At 45.9% G+C, this 27,118-nt stretch overlaps 1 protein-coding gene across 4 annotated transcripts in view; it reads left to right on the top strand.

Moving 5' to 3' along the window:
* ARMC6 (armadillo repeat containing 6) overlaps window positions 1-27,118 on the top strand; it is an 817,534-nt gene that overhangs the window by 513,594 nt on the left and 276,822 nt on the right. The gene's annotated exons all lie outside the window — the stretch shown is intronic.

Genomic DNA, 27,118 nt, shown 5'->3' with positions numbered 1-27,118 from the left:
CAAGAGACCGCAAAGATGCAGGAAGGCATGGTGGAAGGCGGTAGAAGCTGAGGGTGGAGACAGACGTGTAGAAGCAGCAGGCGAACGCCAGTGTTAAGAAGCATCTAGGGGCCTTGGCGGCGGCGGCAGACCAGAACGTTTTGGCTGAGAGGATCACAAAGATGGTAGAGATGCATGTAGGCGGAGCGCTGAGGGGTTTGCATAACAGCAGCCGGTGTGATAATGTGAATAATTGCAGGGGTAATTATGGGCTGCATGCTGGGGAGAATGTGGAGAGGAGCACAAGCGCAGCGTTGTGGGAGCAAGGCAGGCCTGCCATAGGGGGAAAGAACGCAGCCATCGTGGACAGGGAGGTGCAGGCAGAGAGCAGGGGTGAACAGGGGTCCATGGTGGAAGGTGGTCCCCTACCTTTGAGGCTTGCCTGGGGAATCGAGAAAAGGAAGGAGGCATGGGGGCTTGAAAAAATGGGCAACCAAGGGGCAGAAATGCTAGTAGATCCACCCGCTTCAGCTGTGGGGGTCAGGAGAGGGCCCAGGATGTATACCCATGACTACAAGGGCAGCAAGCCTAGTGTGGCACGTGCCACTAGAGGTCAAGGAAAAAATATGGAGCAAGGTGTTCATCAACATATTTACTTTGCTCGAGCTAGAGCAGGTGGGGCTGGACATAGTATGGGAGGCCAAGAAGGGGGGCAACAGGAGGGATAGCAGGAGGAGAGTGAGGACGGAAAGGAATGTTAGGAATTGGCTGTATGCCTTCAGGAGATACACCTCCATCATGGTCGAAAAGTACCTGGGTGATGCAGCTTTGCTCATCACATACAAGCAGCGCATCCACGAGGAACAGGAGGAGTATGGGGGTAGGTGGGTGCTTGGCTCGGATACGACGAGGGCTTCAGGTTGAAGATGCAAATGTTTCCCAGCATGAACTGGGACGTCGAGGATGTGTAGGGATACATCCATAAGATCATATCTAGCAATGGGTACAAGAGCATGCCGGTGGGGGAGCAGCAGCCAGGGAGGAGTGAATACCCGGATTGGCGGGGTATCAGAATGGTGAGAGGGTAAGGCGCCCCCTTCAGTGCGTGGCTGGTGCCTAACCTATGCACAGCCGATCGGAGAGGGACACCTCCTGCTGGAAAATCAAAACCGGAACTGCACGTGGGGAGCCAATTTTAAGTTCAGGCGTTAAGTTCAGGAGCAGCATGTACCCAAGCAGAGGGAGCAAGCGTGGTTAGCAATGATTCCTAGGGTCACAGGGATGGCGGCCAATTCTGGTTGAGGTCCCTAGGAGTGCCTGGGTAGTACAAGAGAGGGCTTGGCACCTCTTTTGCAGAGCTTGGGGAATGCCATAAGAGGGAGGGGATGAAAATGATAGTGCAGTTTTTGGGAGGAGTGTCGGCGGCAAAGGGACAGAAACCCTTTTTTGCTGTGGCGGTAACTCAGGCGATCAAGCAGTACCTAAACTAACCTCCTGAGGGAGGTTTAAAGGGACGAAGGGTCACTGGCCCCAGGTAGCCTAACCCAACGAGGGGCCGCACGGTATAAAGAGGAGGGGCACCCCTCATGGTAGTGAAGGTGGTCATTCCCCAAGTACAAACCCAAACTCAGAATAAAAGGACACACCCCAGTAGGGAATGCGACCAGGAGAAAGATTGCAAATTTAAGTAAAGGTTTATAAAGTAAAAAGGTGCATGCAGAGAACTCTGCTGCTCTGGAAGCGCTCTACCAAACGGTACATGAACAGTACAATATAAAGCTGAAACGCGTCATAACATACAGTGAAACATAACATCGTCCATTGGTGGGCACCTATGGCCCAGTATGTAGCGATATACGGCATCAGGCTCTGATAGGCTGTTGTGGCTGGGGCGGCCTGCGGGCATGTGGGTCTGCTGGGCTCATCTCGGCAGGGTGGAGGTCAGGTTGGGTTCACAGGACGCTATTGTTCTATCTAAGCTAAACTACACAACCATTGACATGCAGAAGAATCATGTAACACACAGAATTTATACCAGACTGAGTGGTCGCATATAAATTGCGGGCAGGTATTTACACATTCTTGACACAGGACTTTGTGGATGAAATGGGTACGGTGGTCTCTCTCCCCAGATGCTTTATCTAGGGGCTCGATCTAGAATGTATTTGTGCCGCTGCCTTGTGGTTCAAACAAATGGATTGATAGGTGTTCGTTTAGGAAGAATATATGATCACATAGGATTAGTTATATGGGGGGGGTAATCTAGGGTGGTCTGTGGGGAAGGGTCGTACCAACTGTTACATGAAAGGAGAATTGAGGGGTAAAAGGTTGCGCATGCAAATAATTCCTAAAGGTGGGGGCCAAGGAGCAGGTTTGTAGAGACGGATGGATACATAAGTCAAGATCTGCCCCGGTCACACACAGGGTAATGAGCTCAGAGGAAGAGAGAGCGAGTACAGTCGTCTTATTTGCAACAATTGGCGCCTGGGCTTCTGTGAGAACTGGACTGGCGCAGCGCAGACAGGAGAGGAGGTGGTAGGGGCTGTTGGAGCTGGCTGTGCGCTGCGCTGGATGAGGGGAGAGGAGGCCTTTAAGAGATCATTTCTGTAGCCTGATACACAAATGGAGTCTGGGGAGGCACAAAATGGAGTATTAGTTTATCATCCCATGGCTTCTTGCCACTATCATCAGTAAAAGACAAGGGGGAGGTCTCCCCACGATGGGAAGAGCAAATAGACTTATTTCATGTGGAATGTATAGGGGGGGGCATACGGACCCTTCCTCCCTTACAGTAGTCATTTTACAGCTTGGGCTGGTGGAAACGAAAAGGATAACGGCACTCCCTGCAACCCATCAGTGGCGCCGGCCAATGTGTGTTGCCCAGACCGAGGCTTCGGGAGGTTCGGGGAGTGGTGGCCTAAGTATGCTTTAAATGAATGGATAAGTAAAAAAGAGATGACTGGAAATAAATGAAGGAACAGAGAAAGGTTAAAAGGGGGGTGGAAACAGAAGGGTGCTGCCGATCGTCTGGGATTGTAATATTGTGATAGTGTGAAATGTTTATAAATAAACTGCGGCCTTGTTATGCCACAAATGAGGAAAACTGGTCTGGCCTCAGTTATTTAGCCGAGGGAGGGGGTTACAACATGTGTCATGACAGGTGGGGGTGAGCAGTACCAGACTGCCAATGTTATGGCGCTCTGCAGAACGTGTGTTTGATAGTCCATTGATGCTGTTTAAATGATCACATGCTCATGGTATACTTTGGTTGAGTTCATTTTATGAACAGGCACTCCTGCATTAACCCTTTCCATTTGTGCAGGTTTTCACTGAGTCCTGGGCGCCTCTGGTTTCATCTCCGTATTTGGGAGTCTACCCCCAGTGGCGGCTTAAATGATAAGAACGCACACTAGTGGTTGGCTTCCTCCTGCTTGCATGGCCCTCCTAATCATCGCATTAATGGTGCACATGGTGATGGTTAATTACGTATCTAAGTGGACCGGGTTTATTTGTTGGCACGTCGTGCCTACACCGTTTTTCCATTGTGGGCCATTGTTCAGTACTTGGTGAAACTGCTCTTTGCAGGCATGACACCATCTTTTTTGGAGTTCTTTTGGAGTTCTTCTAATGTATGTTGGAGCGTCAATATTGTTGTAAATGGTTACATGTGTTTTTCATACATTTTTCCATTATTTCTTTTTCATAGGGCACGTGGTTTGATTTGTCTGTTGCTATTAATGTTGTACTGTAGGGATGTTAAAGAAGATTGTTATGTAATATTAGTGTCTTTGTTGAGTAGATCGTATCTTGAAGTCCAGAACTATGGTCCATTTCTGTAAACGATTTCCATCAATTTAGTCGAAGTACGTAATTTGATCACACACAATTCCTAAGTTTTTTTTCTTCTCGCTGGAATTTTTGGATCTTTCAATATTAATTTATGTAGAACAGAAACTTGTTGGATTGATGCACATTGACGAGGTTGTATGTGCTCTGTGACTATTAGAATTGGGGTCTATTTCGTGTGCAAATAGGTGAGGTTTACATCTGCACATGGTTGAGTATTGAACAAACCCTAATAAGTGACTGGTTTCATTCTGCAAGGACTGCTTTTCACACTGTTTGGACACTTCTTGTTTTTCATTCCTGTTTTTCATTCCTATGTACACTTATTTCGTATAGAGTTGTGATAACGTATCTTTGGTGTATGTGATATTTCCATTGTGTCATTTGAAAAATCATGTATAAAATGTTGCAAAAATCCTTTTTTATATATAAAAATATTCTGCAATATTTTGGTTCTTTGCGACCATTTACTTTTTACTGTTGTCTTCTATGTTTATATATAGAAATTCCCAGCACCACACTGAGCGCCCTCCCTTAATCTTTGTTCATTACAGCTCCTGTCCAGATGCGCCTGCCCTTCAGACGATACCCTGCTTTTATTAACATGAAGGCTGCAGCTCTGAAATCAGACCATTTCTTTTCACAGTAGTTATCCTCATTCCCTTGCCTATGACTTTTGCAGATGTTCCATCCATGTTCTATTAATAGGTATGGATTTGTCGGCGCCATAACCTACAGACCCAGTTCACAGAACATATAAGCTGTAGGGCTGGTCATCACGTAGCAATTATAGCATAAGCTCTTTAGCTTTTACTGGCTGATTTAAATATTTCTCACGTTTTAAATCTGCAGCTGAGGCACTTCAGCTCACCCAGCCTGCTACAGAAGGCCATAAAATCTCTGTACCATCCAGATTGGTATCATCAATAAGGTCAAAACACACCTTCAGCCACCCAATTAATCTGGGTCAGACAAAATGGTGTAACCCATAACAATCCACATAGTAGACGGCCAAAAAGTAGAACTGTATCTCCAATATAGAATCCATACTTCTGATAGGTTACCATGTGTAAGAGGGCATGAACTGCTTGTTAACCTTTGTTTGCATCCAGATGAGAATATTGTGTCTTATCCAGGACCAGTTCACCAACCATGCTTCTGCGAAGAGGGCATCAACGTTCATGTAAGCAAACAAGTTATAACGGATGTTAGTTGGATCTGATCGCTTGAAGGACAAATGTTCATTTCTGTCTGAGAAACGTTTGTACATGAGTTATGCTGCACCTCACCTCTCGGGAAACTAAAGCAGCTGCTCTCCTCATTGCCTGCAGGTTCTGTGCACATGTTAACCCCTTCAACCAATCGAGGCCCTTGGTTTCAAAATATAGCAATGCCACATGGAGATCCATATGAAAGCTTACGGGCTGGTTGTTATAGCATAACTGTGTGCACATTTATGATAGATTAGGAAGAGAAAAAGGGATTACAACAAAGGAGAGGGACTGCGATTTATGATATGATTGATATGATTGGTCATTTATAACACGCTTAATACCCAGAGGTTTCTAAGCGCGGGTCCGGGGATCAAACCTGTGTTGCTCCGTGTCATTTTGCTTCCAAGGCGAGCACATTGCCCCTCCAGCTATTCTCCTGAGAAGAAGAGGAACTAGGATTAGGACGAAGGAAAAAGACTGAGACAAGGTCGAGGATGATGAAGGGATAGAGAAATAGGGACCTGGAAGATAGAGACTAGGACTTGAAAGAGCCATCGGGACAAGGGAGAGGATGATGGACGTGGAAGTGGGACTAGGACCAGGAAAAGAGACTAGGAAGGAGGTCTGGCTGAGTGTCTAGAACGTGGGAGACCATCTAGGATGAGTTAGGAGAAAGAGAACAAGGTTTTAGGACAAGGAAGAGAAGGCGGGACTAGAACAAGGAATAAAGACTAGGACGAAGAAGGAGAGAAAGGGTCTAGGAAGCGGAAGAGGGTCTAGGATGTGGGGCTAGGACAAGGGGCCGTGACGAGGTCAAAGCAAGGCAGAAGCACTTGGATGTAGGACAAGAATGAGGTACTGTACAGAATGGTTTTCAGAGCCTATTCTTGTGAGGGATTCTGGGAATCCAATTTAGGGGTCCGGACAAGGTTTTTACTAAATTCTAAACAAACTCTGTGGTAGAGTTAGAGATAAATAAGGCTTAAACTCTGGAGGAGATGGGCTTAAAGCAGAGTACAATAACATTTGCAAAGCCTGCGAAGCAAGAGTGCTCCACACAATAATGACAGTCTATTGACAGGTTGCATCAAGTTAAACACAGTAATAAGTAAGTAAGATACAGATATACGTTCATAGTTTGGTAACCTTAAAAACATTACCCACATGTGGCACCTGATTTCTGGTGCTGACCTCGGCAAGTGAGTGCACACCCCTTTCCCAGACCAGGGGCAGTACCCATAGAAACCACCACCCTCACCCACCAAGACCGGGAAGGGCACTGCACCTGCAAAATAAAATCGCTGTTAATAGGACATGGGCCATGCCCCAAGTTCTTAACGTACTTGAATTGTACACAGACAAGGTAGACTTTTCCGGGATCCCAACAGGGACTCCATTTATTTATAAAACAGTTAATCTTTTAAATGAAACATTTCTGTACTCATAACGCCTAATTCCACTTCTTAAGTTCCCCTGGCTTGGGTTCCTTCTGAATAGGGATCAGTGCCACCAGCCCACCCTTCCATATTGGGATCATAGGGAGACCCATATTGTGGGACTGACGCTTAACACTGTGGCGTGATGGAGTAAGAAGGCTGACGTGGTATCATTTTGACTATAGACTTTTATTCAAATAAGGAAAATAACCTTTTCTCTCCCTATTTCTAGAGTAGTTTTCCCTACCTCAACCTAGAATAACTTGGGTGCTCGTTGGGATGTAAGTCAAAAAACAATATACCGTCCTCTGTCCAAACCAACTACTCTATCACCACCACTAAGAAATAGACCAATAAGAAAAAAGTTCAATGAACTTCTCCTTGTGAAGCAATCCATTTTTTTTTACTTGCATCCTGACGAGCACCTGAGTTATTCTAGGTTGAGGTAGGGAAAACCACTGACACAACAGCAGTCTTTTGTATCGGGGTCTGATTTACCAAATACATTTAGACCAGGAGAATGACTCCCTTCTCCTAGTCTATCTGGAAGAGCTTTGAAGACTGTTCCTTGATAGTCCTTTGCAGGGCTCAAGTCGAGGGTACACGAGGGGGGACTAAGTCCACCCACTTTATTCAGAGGGTGGACTCGGTCCCCCCACCTAAAATGAGAAACATTGACTGACCTCTTTGCATTTGTGAACTAAAGATGACCTCAGGGATCAAACTGCAGTCTTCCGGTTTGTAGGCTGGAGCCTTCACCACAGCACTATATAACCTGATAAAAAATAACAAACAACTAAAGGTGAAATGTCCCAAGGTTTTTTTTTATTGGTTCTTGGAGTTTAAAACATGCACACCTTTTAATGTTTTCAAAAACACAATTAGAGGAAAATATCCTCTCTTGGTTTTGCGTGTGTGTTGATTTTATGAAAAGAAAATTCCATTCGTCCTGTGCAATTTGGGTGGTTATGCAAAGCCAATTTAATGAAATGTGTATATTTCACCTTGATATGCTAAATTCTGGTGACGTCATGAATGGAAAATCGCAAAACCCAGCAAAAGACGCACACAGCCAGTGAGTTGGCAAGCGATCTGAGAGACTAGTGTGTGTTGAAGTTTGAAGTAGCAACATTAAATTGCAAGTGAAGGCTGCACCTGTGTGTTGTCGGACGCAAAGAAACGCAGACCTGTGAATGATCTTTGAGTGGGGACAGCTGCAACATCAGCAATACTAAGTAATGGAGCGGTCCGGCAAAAGGAAGTAGCCCACTCGAAAGTCTCTGTGAAAGGTACATTGTTTGAAGCGAATGAACAGCAAAAGTGAAGTAAAATCAAATTGACTCCTAGAAAAGGGGAGAGTGAAAGTTAAACCATGAGTTGAAGTATTCCTGCAGTGATCTGTAAACAAAGCCACGCACATTCGAACGTCTTTGTCCGCAAGTAGTCAGAGCCCTGATGTATAATAAGCTTGGGGAAGGGAGCCCCCTTGCAAGTTTTGTTGAACTTTATCGTAAGAGGTCTGAGCCCGACAGAGGGGGACCTTTGTGAATTTTGATGAGACATTATTTTTGAAGTCATGAAAAGAGGCTTTAACATGGAAGACTAGGCGGGACTCGATCCACGTTTTGGAATTGTTTGTTGTGTTAGAAGCCGCGCCAGAGTGTGTCATCCTGCCTACAGTGACCGCCTTACCCCGTGAGTTCTTAATGTGGGGAGGAGAGCTGGTTCAACCAGATTCATTCTTTTGAACGCTGATTTTTTCTTTTGCATACATTTTCCTTTTTACACTTCATGTATAAGAGCTAGGGCAGCGATTAGGTTTTGTTAGCAGAGCAATCAATATTGATTTGACAGACTGGACTGCGTTATTTTTTATTTGATGGTCAAGACTACTCCCATCTTAGTTAAAGGGCAAAGTAGGAGTTTCTCTAGCCCCACAATTTCAATAAAGGTTTTACAAATTGTGCTCATTGTGTCAGTGTCATACTTGTGATACCATGCCTCCCTGACAGTGGGCATTGTAAACAGTAGCCCAGGGTTACTGGCTCCCCTTTCTAAAACGGCCTCAGGATCATCCACCGGGGAGTCACACGTTCAAAGTTCCAGATCTGTTCCTTTTCCAGGAGATTTTGAGCCTGCTAGAGAAAGGTGCTATAGAACCAGTACCTGTGACGGAGAGGAACAAAGGGTGGTACTCTTCCTATTTCCTAATCCCCCATAAGGACAGAGGATTAAGACCCATCTTGGATTTAAGATGCTTGAGCAAGTTCCTCATGACGGACAAGATGGGGTACCCTTTCTCAGATCCTTCAGGCCCTCCAGCTTCAGGATTGGATGGAGTCATTGGAATTTCAGGATGCTTACTTTAAGCACAGAAAGTACCTGAGGTTTGCCATTGGCGGTTCTCACCATCGGTTTCAAGTTCTGCCGTTCGGGCTGACCTCCGCCTGAGGGTTTTCACCAAGTTAATGGCAGTGGTGGCAGCGAGCCTCAGGAGAGGGGGGATTCACGTCTACCCCTACCGGGACGATTGGCTGATCAGGGCTCGTTTTCCCAAACAGGCCATGGAGCATCTCAGCATAACCTGCCACTCTCTCCACAGACTGGGCTTCTCCCTCAATTACAAGAAGTACCACATGATACCTTCTTAAAGACTCCAGTTCATCAGAGCAGTCCTGGATGCATCCTTTGGGAAAGCCTCCCCGCCTGAGGCGAGGGCTCCGCACATCCTGCAGATGGTCTCCAAATTCCAGAGTGCCCATCGTATTCTGGCCTTTGAGTTTTTGAGGTTGCTCGGTCTCATGGCATCCTGCATTTTCCTGATGCCAGAAGCTCACTTGAGAATGATATCCCTCCATTGGGCCATCGGGACACAGTGGTACCAGTTCTGAGGCAAGATGTCAGATCTAGTAGAGTTGCAGAGGATCTCCTGTGGTGGGCCTGCAAAAACAACATCCTGACGGGGGAACCCTTTTTGCAGCCATGGCCAGAGATAGTAGTAGTTATGGATGCCTCACTCACGGGGTGGGGAGCTCATGCCAACAAACTCGCTGTAAGCGGTCGTTGGTCTCGATCAGTGTGCAAACTACAGATCAACCTTTTGGAGCTGAGAGCAATCAGCCTAGCGCTGAAAGTCTTTCTGCCCTCTGCACGGGGAAAGAATATCCTGATAATGACAGACAACACAGTGGCCATGTACTACCTCAACAAAAGAGGAGGTGTAGGGTCACTGCCACTGTGCAGAGAGGCAATGCAGCTCTGGTTCTGTGCAATTCAAGAAGGAATCTTTGTCGGCTGTTCACCTTGCCGGAGAGGAGAACACAGTGGTGGATGCTCTGAAGTCCTTTAAGGGATCTTTGCCGTTTGGGGAGCCCCTCAAGCAGATCTATCTGCGACCAGTGTCAACCGGAAGTGCAAACTTTCTTCGCCAGGGACTTAACCCCAAGAGGAGCTCTAGGGGACCCGTTCATAGATGGGGAGTTTTCACTCCTGTACGCGTTTCCTCTAGTCCCTGTCATTCCGAAGGTGATCAGGTGGCTGAGAAAGTTCGGGAAATTCATGATCCTAATTGCTCCGGATTGGGCCAGGAGGACGTGGTACCTGGACCTTTTGGACATGCCCTTCTGCCCTCCAATACATCTTCCACAAGGGCCTTCTCTCACGACAGGAGGGTCGGGTTCTCCGTCCAGAGGTCAAGACATTAAACTTTTTTTAAAAAACACTTTCTTTATTGACATTTCATATAAACAACAACTCCAATCTAACCCCCAACCCCTGGCCACCCCACCCCACCCATCCACCCCCCATCATGACACATGGGTGGTCACCCCACCCTAAGTCGGACCAGAGTATGCACCCCACAAACCATGCAGTGTGACAGTGAAAAACATACGCCTTACAGCGACAAAACCTAAAAAAAACATGCAATCAGAAGAAGAGAGCCACAGCACAAAACATTCTCTCCCCCTCCCCATTGTTCAGTTATCCGAGGCCACCAAATTATAATAAACGCACCGTGGCCTTTGGTCCATTTAGTCTGGTGGTGACAAAGTCGGAAGTTCCTGCGACAGACAGGGGCTTGATCCCCGGCTACCCGGTTGGTTGAGAAGGTATGACGTGTATGCATCCCACATTTTAGAGTCCCCCCAGCCCTCCCCCTGCATTACGCCCCATTTCAATTCCATGTCGTTACAATACAGATTGTCCTGGGACCATAGAGCAACTGTCGAGGCAGTCCTCCTACCCCACCCCATAGCGACCCTGCATTTGGCCAGGATCAACCGCAGGCTTACCAGTTTCCTAGGCCCTTTCGGTATCTGAGCAGTATACCCCAGTAGGCCCATGGACATTCAACTTTCACGTATGATTTCTGTGAGGTTGAGATACAAGGATTGGGACCTCCCGGATGGCCTAATGCAGATCTTGCTTTTGGCCAGAAGCTGGTGCAGGGAAAGATATGGATGCTTTGCAATGTAGTACACCTATGGTATTATCTTTTTTCTTACATTTGCCAACTCTGGGGCTCCAGATTGGGACCATTAAAGGATACTTGGCAGCGCTTTCAATCTAAAGCGCACGTCGGAAGAGGTATCCTACTTCAATATACCATTAATCATACAATTCCTAAAGGGACTCACTAACGTGTTCCCTCCTTCTCAAGTTCCAATTTGGGACCTCAATCTTGTACTAAAATTCCTTATGTGCGCTCCTTTCGATCCACTTCATTTGTGTCCTTTAAGACTGTTGACCTTTAAAACTATCCTATTTGTTTCATTAACATCATCCGACAGTGTGCGCAAACTACAGGCCTTATGGTGTAAGCCTGCATATACTATTTTCTTTAAGGACAAGGTACTTCTTAAAGTCAAACCAACTTTTCCACCGAAAATTGTATCACTTTCATTTATCCCAGAAAATCGTGTTACCATCTTTTAAAAAAAAAATTTAATTTGATTTAATTCCATTGCAATTTCTTATTTTTTTTCTCCAAATTATCTTTATTGGTTTTTTTTCAACATACAAATGCGTAATATATAACAATAAATAACAATTCATTCTCCTTCATAATTTATTCCCTGTCTATTTCACAATAACTTTTCAAATTCATAAATTGATCAAATATTCCTAAAACTCATTCATATATTCAATGATAATTGACAGAGGGAAGATTAATTCACAGGCAGAAACATCGAGGGGGGGGGGTGAAGTGTAACTAGGAGAAAGAGGGGCAAACATGGCACAAGGGAAAGAGAGAAGAAAAAAAAAACCGAATCGGGTCAGTAAGCCATCAATTCATAGTCTGCATCAAGTATCAAGGATTCATAAAGTGTCCTATCGGTTGAGGTTGAAAATACATATGTTCTCTGTGTGAAACATAGTCTAAGAATAGGATTCAGGTTCTCATACATTTCGGGAGTTTCCATTCAAGTATGGCTGTAAGTTTCTCCGACCGCAACAATTCCCACACCTTTACCCACCAGTATGCTATTTGTGGTCCTTCCACAGTTTTCCAAAATCGGGCTCTTGGAATTCAATAAGTATAAGTATATTGGCAGCAATAAGTAATTGTGAAATCAAAGCAGCCCTGTGTCCCGTAATTGGAAAAGACCCATCCTCTGGTACACCCCCTAGTACCAACACTCTTGGGTCCATGGGGAGTAGAGAGCCTGTGATTTCTTTAATTTTAGACCTCACCTCCAGCCATAATGTTTTGTTAACTGAACAATGCCACCACATGTGAGCTAGGATCACCCCCCTGCCCCCCCCCCCGGTACCCCCAGCTCCTCACAGCCATGCCAACATGTGTCTGGATGTTCTGCATTCATTGCGTGAAGCCTACTTGGAGGTAAATGCCACCAGAAACATACCTTAATGGCGTTCTCCTTCTCTATGGTGCATCTCAAACTCCTTTGGGCCCTGTGCCAGATCCGTTGCCATGACTCTTCTGAACTTTCCAGGCCCAATTCCCTTTCCCAAGCTAGCATATAAGGGAGTTTCTCCTCCAATGGAGCATTCTCCAAAAGTCTGTAGCATGTGGCTAATTTATGAGATTGTTGTCCCTCTAGGATCTTAAGTTCTATACCGGCCGGGGTTCTTAAAGCGGCTTGGCAATAAACTGGCAAATCTCCTTTTGCATAGCTAGGAGTTCGTTCTCAGGGATAAGTACTGGCAGGGAATGAAAAGTGTAAAGAAGTTTCGGGATCAGAGACATCTTGACCACACTAACCCGGCCCAGCCACGAGATCTCTTGAGAATCCCAGTGATGAAGCCATTCTTTGGCTTCCTTAAGTAGAGCAGGGATGTTTGCCTTATAAAGGCCAGCATAAGTCTGAGTCAATTTTATTCCCAGATATGGGATCTCATTAGAGGAGCATGTAATCTGTGATGTTGCTTGTATGCCACTTAATCTAGAGGCATCTTCAGTTAGGGCCATTCCCACAGATTTAGTTGGGTTAACCTTCAAGCCAGAGATCGAATCGAACCACGCCAGGAGATCCATAAGAGGCGGACATGATCAGGGAGCGTCGTTTAAAAAAACCGAGCAAGTCAACCACATATAGAGCTACTTTATGACATTGCCCCGCTACTTCAAAGCCAGTAATTCCATGGTGGAGTCTAATATGTTGGGCCAGGGGCTCCATTGCTAAAGCAAAGACCAGGGGAGAAAGGGGGCAACGCTGCCTGGTGCCTTTAGCTAAGACAATTAGTGGGGTCCAGTTCTTATTCAGTCTGACCCTGGTCGAAGGAATCTGGAAATTTGAGAGAATCTCGAAAACCCAGAGCCAAACCCAAACCCCTCTAGTACAGCTTCTAAATAACCCTAGGACATGCTATCAAACACCCTATGGGCATCCAAAGACAATAGGGACAGTCTCCCTGGGATCTTGGGGGCCAAGGCGATCAGATCTCAAGCTCGGTGAACATTATCGTATGATGAACGGTTGCATATGAACCATGTTTGGTCATTCCCCATCAGCGAAGGGAGAATTCTTCCTAACTGTCCCGCAATTATTTTACCTAGGAGTTTTGCCTCTGTATTTAACAGCGCAATTAGCCGATAAGAGGCACAATTCGCAGGGTCCTTCCCGGGCTTCAGCAGCAGTGTTGTAGCTGATTCGGCCATTGATTTGGTCACAACAGCCGTTTCCTAGACAACAGTAAACAGTTTTGTTAAATGCGGTCCTAAAAGTTATATAAAATTAATTTGTAAAGCCAACTGCCGCTGGGGCCTTACATAGGGGAAGGGATCGAATGGCTGCACCTGTCTCTTCGGGCGAGATCGGTTCTTCCAAAAGCTCACAAAGCTCCAGAGAAATCTGCGGGAGATGCGCCTCATGTATAAATTTACGTGCTAGCTGTGAGTCTGAGATATGAGGTGCTGAGTGTTCTCTGAAGAACTTTTCAACTACCTGGAGTTTCTCTATCTCTGAATAGACTTGCTTCCCATCAGTATCTGTTAGGGATTCTATATGATTATGCCTCGCTTGTTTTTTTAGTTTTGCCACTAACAGCCGGTTGGCTTCGTTTCCTTTCGAATAATAATGTTTAATCCGCATCAAACCATAAGCCGCCCCACTCATATGATGAGCTTCGAGCGCTTTCTGGGCCACCTGTACATCCAAGTGCTCGTCGGGAAGCCCTATTTTTAAGTGCCTCTTTCTTTTGCAGTTCCAGCTCCAATTGGGCTTGGGTTTGTCTCCTGGTCCTCCCCCTTTCTACCGTTTGGGCTATAATTTGACCCCGGATTACCGCTTTTGCCGCATCCTACACTACAGCATAGTCCATCTCCTCCCTATCGTTGTCAGCGAAATAGTGATTTAAAATGTCTGAAATATGGGAGCAGAACTGGAATCCCCTAGGAGGAGTTCATTCAACCGCCAGGTACGCGCGGGCTCCGGGGTATCATCTAAGGGAGCCATTGTTACCTACACAGGGGCGTGATCTGACAAATCCTTCGGGAGGATCTCTGTCAATTGTTTGCGGGATAAGGTTATCTGAAAGAAAAAACATATCTAGTCTAGAGAGCCCTCTGTGTACCGCAGAAAAAGTGTAGCCCCGCTCACCCTGGTGAAAGAAACGACAAGCTTCTATAAGTGAATGTTCTCGGAGGAGTGTTGTGAGAGCTAAGAAATGTTTTTTGTCTGCCGGAGTTGGAGGCAAAGACTTATCCTCCAACGTGTTAATCACTGCATTGAAATCCCCTCCCATAATGAGATCCCCTTCAACTTGTTCGTACATGATCTTTGACATGGATGTGAAAAACAAATCTTGCTGAGTATTGGGTGCATATAAAGATATCAGGGTCACCCTCTTCCCTTGTAGTGTAGCCACTATTAAAATGCATCTCCCTTCCCTATCTCGCAAAATCTTATGAACCGTTAACGGAATCCCCTTTCGGACCAGAATGGCTACTCTGCATCTCTTTAGCCACGAGGAGGCACAGAATTTGACGGGGTAGAGCTCATCATTGAGTCGAAATTTGTCGGAAGGTAAAAGATGAGTCTCCTGGAGAAACAATATATTGGGGCAAAGTGTGGCCAGACGATGGAATAAAGCCTTCCGCTTTAGTGGGGAATTTAATCCCTGTACATTCAGGATGAGACAGCTTAAATTCGGAATTGCCATTCTGGTGACCCCCTGTTCCTCATGCACATCCAAGATAACTGATTTCCCACATAAAATTCCTCCCAGAGAATTCCACAACTCCCTCCCCATTGCCCATGTGACATGTATCCGGATTCAATGGCCCATCCAGGATAAGCCACTCCCCAGATTAACCATGTTGCAGTGTAAGGTGTCAACTCTCCCGTAGTGTAAACATTGCAGGCTAAATAGCGTTTCCAGTAGAACTGACCAACATTAAAACAAAATTTACAATTTATAACCCATGAGAGAACATGAGGAACATGCAGAACAAGAAACAAAACCATTAATTGATAGGCTTCAAAAGCCTTTAAAAGTTTAAATTGTAACCCTCTGAGGCACTGTGGTGGGCGTAATCCGTATGTTGGGCACCCATGGATATTAGACTTTGCATTTGCCCTTCTGCTAACTACAAAACAAAAAGCATTCTGCAAATGGAATAGTGGTATGTAGAGCACAGTTTCAGCCAGCGGCCCAGAGAGACCTGTGCCGCAACCATTGGGATTGACACATAGGAACCACTCAGGAATGTTATTATCACAGTATCTCCCAGGGAAACTCCCTATGGCGGAGAGACAATAGCCTTCGGTGAGTCTTCCTGTGAGAGAGACAGCAGCCCCCCAGAGACAACCAGGGGGATAAAAGGCAAGAAAGGAAGCAACCAAGTGAATAGGAGAGACAATAGCAGGCTTGCATCAGGATGTTGTCGAACCAGGTACAGTCTACATCCCAGGGGCCAGCAATGTGTTTCTGCAGTAGGTATAGAGTCGGGTGACATAAGACCGTCCTCTTCCGACCCTCCCATGGAGCAATTCACTCTGCTAATTTATTTCCACAGATCATGGGGGGGGTCAGCACCGCCTCTCGTTGCGCCAGAAGTCCCCTTCATTGCATGCCAACCTTTGGGTTTCCTTCTTACATATTTCGGCGTGGGGCTATGGGACCGATCTTCTGTAACATCAGCTCTCGTCCCAACATCACTACCATCACCTTCGTCTCCCTGCATTAATTTCTCTGCTTCTTCCTCAGAGTGAATTGCATAAGAGCGGTTGTGGTTTTCGAAAAGCAGTTTGCACGGATACCCCCATCTCTAGCAGATCTTCTTCTCCCGGAGCCAGGCTGTGACCTTCTGAAGCCGTCTGCTTTTTTTCAGAGTAAGAGGAGAAAGTTCTTGGAAAAGAGTCAGCGTGGAGCCCCCAAAACTTCACCGGTTCGGCCTTTCTTGCTGCCACCATGATCTCCTCTTTTTGATGAAAAAAGTGAACTCTTGTGAGACCATCAGGCAGAAGATCTTTCCTCTGTTGGATTGAAGAGTAGAGTTGATGGGTCCTGTCGAGGATCAGATTGTCTGATTCTTCCAGTTCTAGAAGGGACTTGAAGAGGACTCTGACATATTCCGAAAGGTCATGGTCTAGCACATTCCTTGGAATTCCACGCAAACAAATATTATTTCTTCTGGACCGATTTTTCAAAATCTATTTATTTCGCCCATAACTCTTCAAGTCAGTTCTCCACATGTCGTGTTCTTTTAGAGAGTTCCTCATAGTTGTGCTCCTGCTCACATGCCGCGTTCTCCAACTCATTGACCCTGTCTTCCAGACCTTTTAGGTGAGAGTTCAATTCTGCCATAGATTGTGCAAGAGAGTCCTTGGAAGATTTTATTTCGGATTTTATTTCTTGCGTAATATCTTGTTTGAGGGCCCTCATAACTTCCTCAAAGTATTGTTTAGCGAGTGTGGGTTCCATGGAGGGTTCAACTTCCTGTGGGGCATGAACGTCTGCCCTTGTTGATTGCATCTTCTGCCCCCTCTGCCCTCGAAACGTCAAATACGCTGTAATTTCGCCTCCCCTGTACTTTTGTGCAGACATGGGCATTGCCAGATGAAATTGTTGTGCCAGCCCCTTCTGGGCTGCTTCTGTGTTCTCTGCCATTACATTAGCCTCATCTAAGAGCGCGTTGAAGCCCCTGTGAGTTAGTGGCCTGTGAATTCCTAGTACAAGCTCTGTGCCATATTCAGATATCTGCAAGCGATTCCTCCGTTTGGAGTAGGCGTTTTCAGTGGGTCTGCTCGTTTGAGGGGGCTAGGGAAGGGGAGGGTCAGGGCTGCATTATGGCTGTGTCATGTTGGAGGGGGGGATTCACCGCCCCGCTGCACGAGAAAACCGAGCAACAACTCAGCAGCCAGGTCCGATTAGCTCCTTCTCAGCTCAGACCTCTTCAAGCTTCGCCCCCTCCCACAATTGGCAGAGCACGTTATCCTTAGGGCCTCGGGCATCAGCTTACCGCTCGCCCGCCTCCGCTTCGAGTCTGAAACTGCAACCAGGCAGGTCGGCAGTGGGAGGCGCACCACCACCACCTGCCGGGGCTCCTCGCATCAGCCAGCCCTCTCCTCGACACAGCAGCTCTCCGCACCAGCAGCTTGGCCGTATTTTCACGCTGCGCCACCTTAGAAGACGGCACGCGTGCCCACAGGCAGTCCTTAGGAGCAGGGGGGTTGTCCAGCCACCAACCCAGCCTCTGCCTCGGTACGTCCCTTCTCCTCCAGCATGGACAGCAGATGGGGGGGGGTCCCCCGGCGCCTCTCTCACGCTGCGCAGCACCGACAGGTACTCTTACGTCGCTGGTCCCCCTCCTGGCATCCAAATTCACCGATTCAAAAGCACTCCATTGCACCGCCTTCCCATGGTTTCCTCATGCCACTCGCGTCTTCTCCCACGGCCGTCCCCCAGTTTCACAGCTTCGAGGAGACACCTGCCATTTTTGTCTGCGGCAGGCACAGATGAGCAAGTCCAAATGCCAGCGTTCTGCTAATCAAGGCACTCCAGGACGAACACAGCAGTGTCCCGGCACCATCCGACCACCACTCCAGTTAAAAACTCTTGCTTCAGGGATTCTAGAACTGCCAGCTCCAGGGATGGCTGCCTGAAGGCTGAGCTCCTGCATCAGAACTCAATCCCTACTCTATTATGGCTGATCCAACCTCATCTGATACAAAACAACCCGCAAAAAGACAAAGGGGATGTGAGAAGACTTCAGATGAGGGAAGATAAAATACTAGACATGCTTACTAAACTGACTCAGGATGTTAATGAAATCAAGGATAAGATGTCTAGAGCAGAGGAGAGATACTTTGAACTAACTTCCAACTTCAACAGAGTGGAGACCCACTTGAATGGAATGGATAACACTGTAGAAAGAATGGAAAATCAAATTAAAGATCTCCAATTAAGGAATGAAAAGTTGTCATTGAAGCTCTTAGAGCAAGAACATTTTTCAAGGCGAAATAATGTGAGGGTAGCTGGCCTTCCTGGAGAGATGGAGCAGGGCAAACCCATGGACTTTATAGAGAAAGTGCTGATCTCTATACTCAAACTGGACCCTAAGATACATTTGGATTTGGAGAGGGCACATCACAGTTTGGGACCAAAACCAGCTCAGGGCCAACGATCCAGACACTTTGTGGTTAAGTTCTTTAGATTTCCAATAAAGGAAATGGTGCTTAAAAAGGCTCGTGAACTACATGATTTATCCTGGAGTGGTCACAAGGTGATGATTTTTGGGGATCTCAGCCGGGATGTCCTTGACAAGAGAAGAGATTTTAAAGTTGCAAAGGACAAAGCAAAAGCAAAGAATCTCAAATACTATATGGTCTATCCGGCCATCTTCCGTGTTATTAAGGATGGCAGGTTATTTTCCTTCATTGATAAGAGGGGGGCTGAGGCCTTCTTAAGTGACTTGGAATGTACTGGTGAGGAGAGTGACTTGGAGCAACCCATGGAAGCTGCTGCATCTGTTTCTCAAAGGCTATTACCATCAAACAATAAAAGATAAACATGTTTGACATTAGATATGCAAAGGTACATAATAGCTTTTTTTAAATTTATTTTCCGTACAAGTGTTTTATAAATGCTAAGTTCACCTTTTGTTTGAATCTTGTTTATATTATTATTATTGCATAGCGGTAACAGATCTTGAAAACCGTTATAGTTGCTGTTTATATTTGGACTTGAAGCCATGAGCCATTAGAAGAAAGGCCCTGGCAGCGTCCGTCGCGTCACAGCACGGGGAATGGAACGTACTATGAGTCGGATATGATAGCCGAGCCGACATGGAAGGAGAGAGAGTTTCCCTGAGTTTCAATGCATAGGTTTGCACAGACGTCGGAAGCCTCTGTTTCATTTCTGTGCGCCGGAGGTTTCCCTTCCGTGCTCCGGTGGTCTGCACGCACTTATATTGATGGGAAAGTTTGCGATCAACGTGTACGGCTAACAGGTGAGAGGCGCTCTTGCGTGTCTAGACGTACCCTTTTAGGATTGGAAAGTGAAATGTCGGACTGCGCACCCCAATGATATAACTGGATAAGGCTTTGGACTGGAACAGTTTAACATTTGTTCATACAGTCACCATTGACTCACAGAAAAGTGATTGGTATATTGGGCTTTATTGTCGCTCTTCCCATGCTAAATGTTTTGAAGTCCTGCATGTCTGAGATTCACCATTTAAAGATATGTTGGCCACATGGTTTTAATGACAGTTGTCCAACGGTACTGAACATTTGAGGTTGGGAACCTCACATTTAGGTCTCACTAATTTTTGGCTTACATTAATTCACAATGTTTGATGGTTGCAGTGTGTTGGTCAATGAGATTGTATGATATGAAATGAGACTGAGATTTTCTCATAAGTAGTCCATGTAGATTGGCCACTATGCTGTAACATATGTATTGAGACTGGGTTTCACTTCCCCTCACCTACTCTATACTCCTTGGTGTTATTGCAGACTCCTTTCATGTGTGTGGTGACCCCTGCATGTATTGGGATGACTTCTGTGAAATAACCATACCTTGCACATTTTTCTTCACATCTTATGGAAATTCTGTATTCAGTGTCAGTAGGGGTATTGGAATGTGTGGGTTCAATTCACTGAATGGGGGGCCCCAGTGTATGGGAGTGAGTGCGTAGGGGGGCGCGGGGTCTGATGTTTGTTTGTAAACTTGCTGGTGTGCTCCTATGGATTTCAGTTCTCAATGGACTCACTTTGATAAAGTGATTTATTCATAATGAGCACTATCTAGTAGATCAGAGCTGAGGCTGGGCTACAAATAGTTATTTTAGAATTTTGCTTCCAGGCTGCCTATCATGGAGCGGTGCTATCTTTCATCTGATTACTACTGATGAGTGTAGGTGGTTGCCACCATATTTATGCACCGACAGACTATACATAAACCACCGCTTGTTTATTGGGAGAAAGCAGAGGAAGTCGCTATTCTCAAGGATTTACTTTACTCAATTGTGGGGATGGTATCATCTCTATATAGGTTATGGGAATATGGTATGAAAAATAACAATGTCTATATACTGTAGGGCAAAATTTAATTATGCTGTATATATGTTTACGGAGCGGATGGGTTATCTTGAATGGCTAATTGGTTGTGATAGGATACATAGTATGAATGTTGGGAATTCAACCCCATCAGATTTAACCGGTGATGCTATATGTTGATTGATATTGGGGTGAGAATGTTTGACTACAATATTCATTTTAGTTCTCTATTGATGTCTATAGGGTAAAGTTGATATTTTGCAGTTATTTACGTTTCAGTTAAAGGAAAGGGGTGATGTTCATTAATAGTTAACAAACTGATTTGTGGTTCTTTGTAGAATGATATAAGTGTTGAGTGGGGATGATTATTATTTTGTATTCACTAGAAAAAGGAATCGGGTGTGGGCTTTGGGGTAATTGCAGTTCAAGACTTTAGAGTTTTTGTAAATATTGACACTCAATATCACCTTGCAATGATGCTGGGTGTACTGTTAGGTTTGCAATATATTTGTTTATGGGTTATGTGTACTTATCTTTGTTGTCTTATGGCACCTGTACAACTCGCGCCATCTGCACCCCCCTTTCATCCTTTGAAATGAATGGAATCTGGACTGTGTGGTTAGTTGCATATTGGGTGGTGATTGCCAATGGATGAATTGAGGGTTTGCTCGTGGAATGTTAAAGGTCTCAACATTCCAAGGAAGAGGAAGGAGGTACTGAACAGTGTTAAAAAGCAGGTTCCAGGCTTTTTAGGATTAACTTCATGTGAGTTTATTCCAGCTTAATAGTTACAATCCACATTGAGGACATAAAGGTCATAGATAGTGGACAGACACCGGCTCCCGTCACCGAGGGCCAGGCAGCTGTAACGGTCACTGAATAGAACACTCACTAAGAAGATTCTATCATCCACACACAAACATTCCACACGACATCACCAGCTACATCACCAGAGGCAGGCACAATACAACACACCTCCCTCCTTTACAAACCTAACCTGCACAAAACAAGTCACACACCTCAACAAAACTACCACCTTCCAAGAACAGACACACATGACACTCAACTGAAAACGGACACTTCCACAGCCAAACCCAACCAACAAAAACATCACACCCTGACAAACCGCAAACCAAATACCCTCGCAAAAATACTGTCATCCATCTGCCTGTTCCTGCCACAAACAAGCAACTGGGCTCTCACCCCAGGTCCAGGCCAACCCTGAAACTGGGCTACTTCACCTACATTCCTGAACAACCACAAGACTGCTTCACCTCCTACCACCTGCCCCCGCCTACAACAGTGCGGGTGTCCAGGCTGCCACCCTGGAATCTCCAGCAGGCCTCTAGACTGCCACTCTAGAGAGCTGAGACCTCAAAGTCTCCAAAACAACAACCACAACCTCACTCCAACAGGAAATACTGAATGGAAACACAGAACATCACTCAAACCAACAGAAACACCCATGGACTCAACACCATACCCACCACCCCAGACCAGGATGTACAATCCCTCGAAACGCATTGAGAGCAGTGGTCACATACTCCCAAAGCGAACATCAGAAACTGGTAAAAACTGAACAATCTTTTTAGCCAGGATGGCATCCTCACACAAGTCAAACTGTTAGAACCAAAATGCAAGACAAAATCCACAATAAACATCACAAGTAACATAGAAAATCATTTACTCACCAGCTATGGACATACCACTCTAACTATCACCGGGTCATTACTAGGCGTCCCCAGCTACCCCTTCAACGTCAGCTACCTACAGTCCAATATGATGAGAAGGTTAAGAAACCTTAGAGAAGGCGCTACCTCCCCTTAAAACAACCAACATAGTTGTTCAAACTTTACTTAGAAAATGAGATAAACTCATCAACCAAACCCAACTCCAAACTTAAGGCAAACATTCCCCTGCACCAAAAGAGCATGGGCGCTACCCCGCTCTAGAACTACATCACCGATTAAACTTTCACCAAAAACCTAACATGAGTACAGTGCTTCGTGGCAACTACATGCCACAATATAACAAACCATACCAAGCCCACATTACCCACGTATTATCTAAAACAGAACAACACGCATAGCCCATGCTAACTGTGAGTTCAGTCCGTTACCAAGCTCTCACTGACTCACTCCCCATCCAGATGCAGAAATTGCACATTACATACAACATTATCCGAGTCAGATTGATAACATGCATTTGAAAACAATGAAATGCATTTACCATATTTTGCTATAAATAAAGCAAAACACCAAACCCAAAACTTGAATGAACCAGAGGGTCCATAACCATTACTAAGCACAAGCTAAATGTTCATAGCCATTAAGGCTCTAAAGGAACCCCTACCTGTCCATGTTGCATAATGTAACTCTAAAAAGAAATGCAAATCCCTGAGGAAAACATTGGTTTTCAGCATGGCACAAACGCACATTAATGTGTGCATAATTTGCGCCATCATAGTAACGCATTGTGCGAGCGTAGCGTGGAAGTCCATGAGCTAGCATGCTCGCCCATCCATACCTACAATTCCTCAAAATTGTTAAATCTATCGCAAACAGGCATTCATTGGGAACCTTTTTCCATACTCTGAATATACCCATTCCTATGTTGCAAAACGCACTATCCTGTAACATAAAGCACATGCAAGCATTAAGAGAATAGTACATTACAGTACCCATCACATGCAGTCCGCATATAATGAGAAGTCAACAAATCTGAAATACATAAGTGGACTTCCTCGCCACCATGACACACTACGAAACATTTACATGAGATCCAACCTTAACCAGCCGATAATTATTAAGCAATGCATACTGCCATGCACAGAAGTCATTGTTCCCTACCAGTCACAATATTCGTTGGCCGCTATACAACATCTTACTAATTAAGACATAGCGGCATGACTTCATCACAATGCTGCTCCTTTTCGTGGGGAAGAGACACTTTTCCGCCCGTTTGCAACCTACGAGACCTTATGATCACAGTGGGCTAGGCTCCTCTCCTAAGTTAGACGATTACTCCTGCTCACCTCAGAGACACCATTCAAAAAAAATATATAATACTAAGATGCATCACCTTCACAGACGGAGCTACTGCCATTTCCACACAGTTAACTTTCACATGGGCTGCAACTGATGCGACACCATTCCTAACAGCATCGCGTTTCCGAAAACGAAGCTTCCCAGTTCCATTTGTTCAGGGATTGGGTGCCCAAGACTTTCTGATCACGTGCCATACCACAAGGTCCTTTAGTCTAACAGCGACGTTTCTCATCTCGGTCCATCGCTGCGGCGGATACTCAGACCTTCATAAAAAAAAAAAGTTGCCACGGAGCTCGTGTAATGTAAGTGGAATGCTGAATGTTCCAATCCTTCGCCATCTCCCCAGTCTGCAGTGTGACGCAATCATTCACAAACACGCTGCAGATGGATGCTTAGCTCCCACTGACCAACGGTCAGTTTGCTGGACACCAATCACAAAGTCGTAGTCAACATCCGTGAGTTGCAGGACTCGCTCAGATTAAAACAGAACACTTCACCAGCACCATAATTGCACTGTTTCCCATCACAGAGCATTTCGATTTCCGCAAATACCCCAAAGCCTTAGGGGTTTAAAACGATAGTTTAACGTACTTTATGTAACAGAGCCCAGCGCTCAGCTTGCCACAATCCAACAGGGCAATAATGCCAGCCCCTCCTCCTCTCAACAAAAGCATTATTGTTATAACATGGACAGCTTCCAATGCTAGTTAGCTCAAAGCACTCCCAATTACTATGAGCTACTGTTCTAACACGGAGGGATAAGGACTGCAGTGGGCCCAGTCCTGCATTGTTATACTGGCGGAACCTTTTCTCTCCAGTCCCCTGTGATGCCATCCATAAAAGGGGCACATTTTCTCCTGCCCAGGGCCCTGCTTGCCTACAGCTTATGGGCACTGGTCCCACCAACAATGGGGCTTTCTCCCTCCGGCTCCCCCTGCGCCCTGGGCCCCTGGGTGTCATGATGCCTACTCCCGGGAAGCCAGTTCAGGCCCAGCGTCCCCGAAAGCAGACATCATGTCCCCAGGGAGGGACCCAGCAACCCCTTTATAGGGGCTCTTTGGACATTGTCCTGGCGCCTTCGGCGCCAGGCTCATAGAGGGCATCAGTCCTGGCACCATAGGCGCCAGGCTCATTATGGGAGTGCTTGGATGGACTTATCTGATGCAGACCATGCTGCCGGATCCAGACCTCTTTGAGGTCTGAAAGGGACTATTTTACCTATGGGACTATTTTACCACTCGGGCGTGGCTGAGGAAGAATACTTACCTGGAACTACTTTGGGGGCTATTTAAACCACACCCAGACAGCAGCTCACGCTTCGCGTTGTTCTGCATCTAGCAGCTGGACGCTCACTGTGTCTGCTCCTGCATCCTGGCTCCAGCCACGCCCGCCTGCAACCTGGAACACCTGAAAAGGAAGGAAAGGAGAGAAAGGTGAATAATTGAACTTTACCTACCTCCATCTGGAGTCCGGAACCAGCCCTCCGACGATCCTGAGAAAAGACATTATTTTTAGAAGCGCATCGCATCGCTCGCTGCAGCGCCGCGTTCCACTCACCTTCACGAGGCGCCCTCGGGCTCTTCAGCGACCATTGGCACCATCCGCCGCCTTTCAGCGCCTAAGGAGAAAAAGAGACAAAACAAAGGTGAGCCAAGGAACAGATTGAGGAAGGCCTGATTCTTCCACCTTAAGACTTACCTGATTATTGTTGGGACAATCTTTCCTCACCTCGGGTCGGCGCCGCTTCTTTGGCACTTCCGTACCCCGGCCCCTAAGGGGAAAAAGACACAGGCATTAGTGGGTGAAAGCAAGATCACTAAGGGAACCATCCATCAAAAAGACTCGCCAGAGTTTACCTTCGGCGAATCCATTCCTCTACGCGTATTCTTCTTCCTGCATCTGAAATAGAGAAAAGGACAATGGACAATTAAGGCTTGAACTTTTGCAACTGAATACTTACGGCCTCATATCGGAAAAGTCAAGCGGAGTTGAATACTCACCAAACTCGAGATCCAGTGAAGTAACTGGAAATCAACGCGCCCCTGCCTCAGAAGCAGGATGGAGAGCTCGTCCTTTCAGACTCTAAGGTGAGACTCTACGGGGAATCTCGGAGGGGGTTCGAGGAGTGTGAGAGGGAGAAGGGGGGAATCCGACACATTATCCAGCAGACAGTTAATCCCTTTTTCCATCTACAGAAGGATTCTTCTTTGGGCCAGACAGGCGAGGTTTGGGGGTCTGGTCCAGTCTGTCTTCCGAGTCCTGCGCATCACCTTAGAAGAGGTCATAGCAGTCCAGAACAGGTCGGCGCTTCCGTGGGAATCAGGTGAGTGTTACACTGGGTGATGGGATTTACAGTTTATGGGGGCGGTGGTGTCCTTCTCCAGCAGCTTGTCTTTCCTGCACCCCCCGCAGCAGGGTCCTCAGTCCTTCAGCTTGTGGCACGTAGTTTGCCAAAGACCGACTCGTCGCCATTGTTAAAAAGCAGGTTCCAGGCTTTTTAGGATTAACTTCATGTGAGTTTATTCCAGCTTAATAGTTACAATCCACATTGAGGACATAAAGGTCATAGATAGTGGACAGACACCGGCTCCCATCACCCAGGGCCAGGCAGCTGTAACTGTCACTGAATAGAACACTCACTAAGAAGATTCTATCATCCACACACAAACATTCCACACGACATCACCAGCTACATCACCAGAGAGAGGCACAATACAACAAACAGGCTGAAGAGGGAAAAGATTGATATTGCTCTTGTCCAAGGAACTAATTTGCTGGATGAATCAAAACATCTTAAGAATAAATGGTATTCTAAGACCATCCTGAACTGTCACAGTTCCAAATCGAGAAGAGTAGGTATACTGTTACGCAAAGGTCTACTTTTACAGATGGAAAAGGTAGTGATGGATGAGGAGGGGAGGATATTTCTAATCGATGTCAATTATGAAGAGAAACTAATTACAATAGGTTCTATTTATGGACCATGTACTAGAGGTAGCCCTTTCTTTAGGAAACTGTCATTACTTTTACAGGAAATGGACCGAGAATACAAAACTTTAGGGGGTGACTTTAATTGTGTAATTGATGCAAACAATGGACAGTTCGGCACAATGTAGATATACTGCTGAGAGCACTAGTAGGGCATTTAATGAGTTTTTATAAAGTCTAAATTTGGTTGATGCTTGGAGGTTTTTCCACCCGAGGGAGAAAGAGTTCTCCTTTTATTCGCCGGGTCATGACTCTCACTCAAGGATTGATTACTTCCTAATTTCTGACAGGTTGGCTGACAAGGTCCATAATTTGACTATTAAAGAAAGAGGAATATCGGATCATTCACTGATGACGATGCAGATGAATCTGGGGCAGGAAAGTTCGGGGTTTTCCAAGTGGCGACTAAAAACCTATGTATTACAAGAACAAGGAATGATTGATTCTCTGGAGGGTTTCACGAAAGATTTCTTTGAAATAAATGGGGGCTCAGCTTCTGATATTATAGTCTGGGACCGTTATAAGGCGGCTGTACGGGGGGAACTAATGAATATTACATCCCGTGTAAGGAAAAAGGGAATGGCTGAACTTAAGAAATTGAAGGTAGAGTTGAATGCGGCTCGGAAAAAATATGCAGTATC

This window comes from Ambystoma mexicanum, chromosome 1p (genome assembly GCF_040938575.1).
Source record: "Ambystoma mexicanum isolate Mex_15411 chromosome 1p, UKY_AmexF1_1, whole genome shotgun sequence".
Classification (NCBI taxonomy): Eukaryota; Metazoa; Chordata; class Amphibia; order Caudata; family Ambystomatidae; genus Ambystoma; species Ambystoma mexicanum.
Note: the sequence above shows the minus strand (reverse complement) of the source record. Positions and strands in the feature narration are given on the sequence as shown.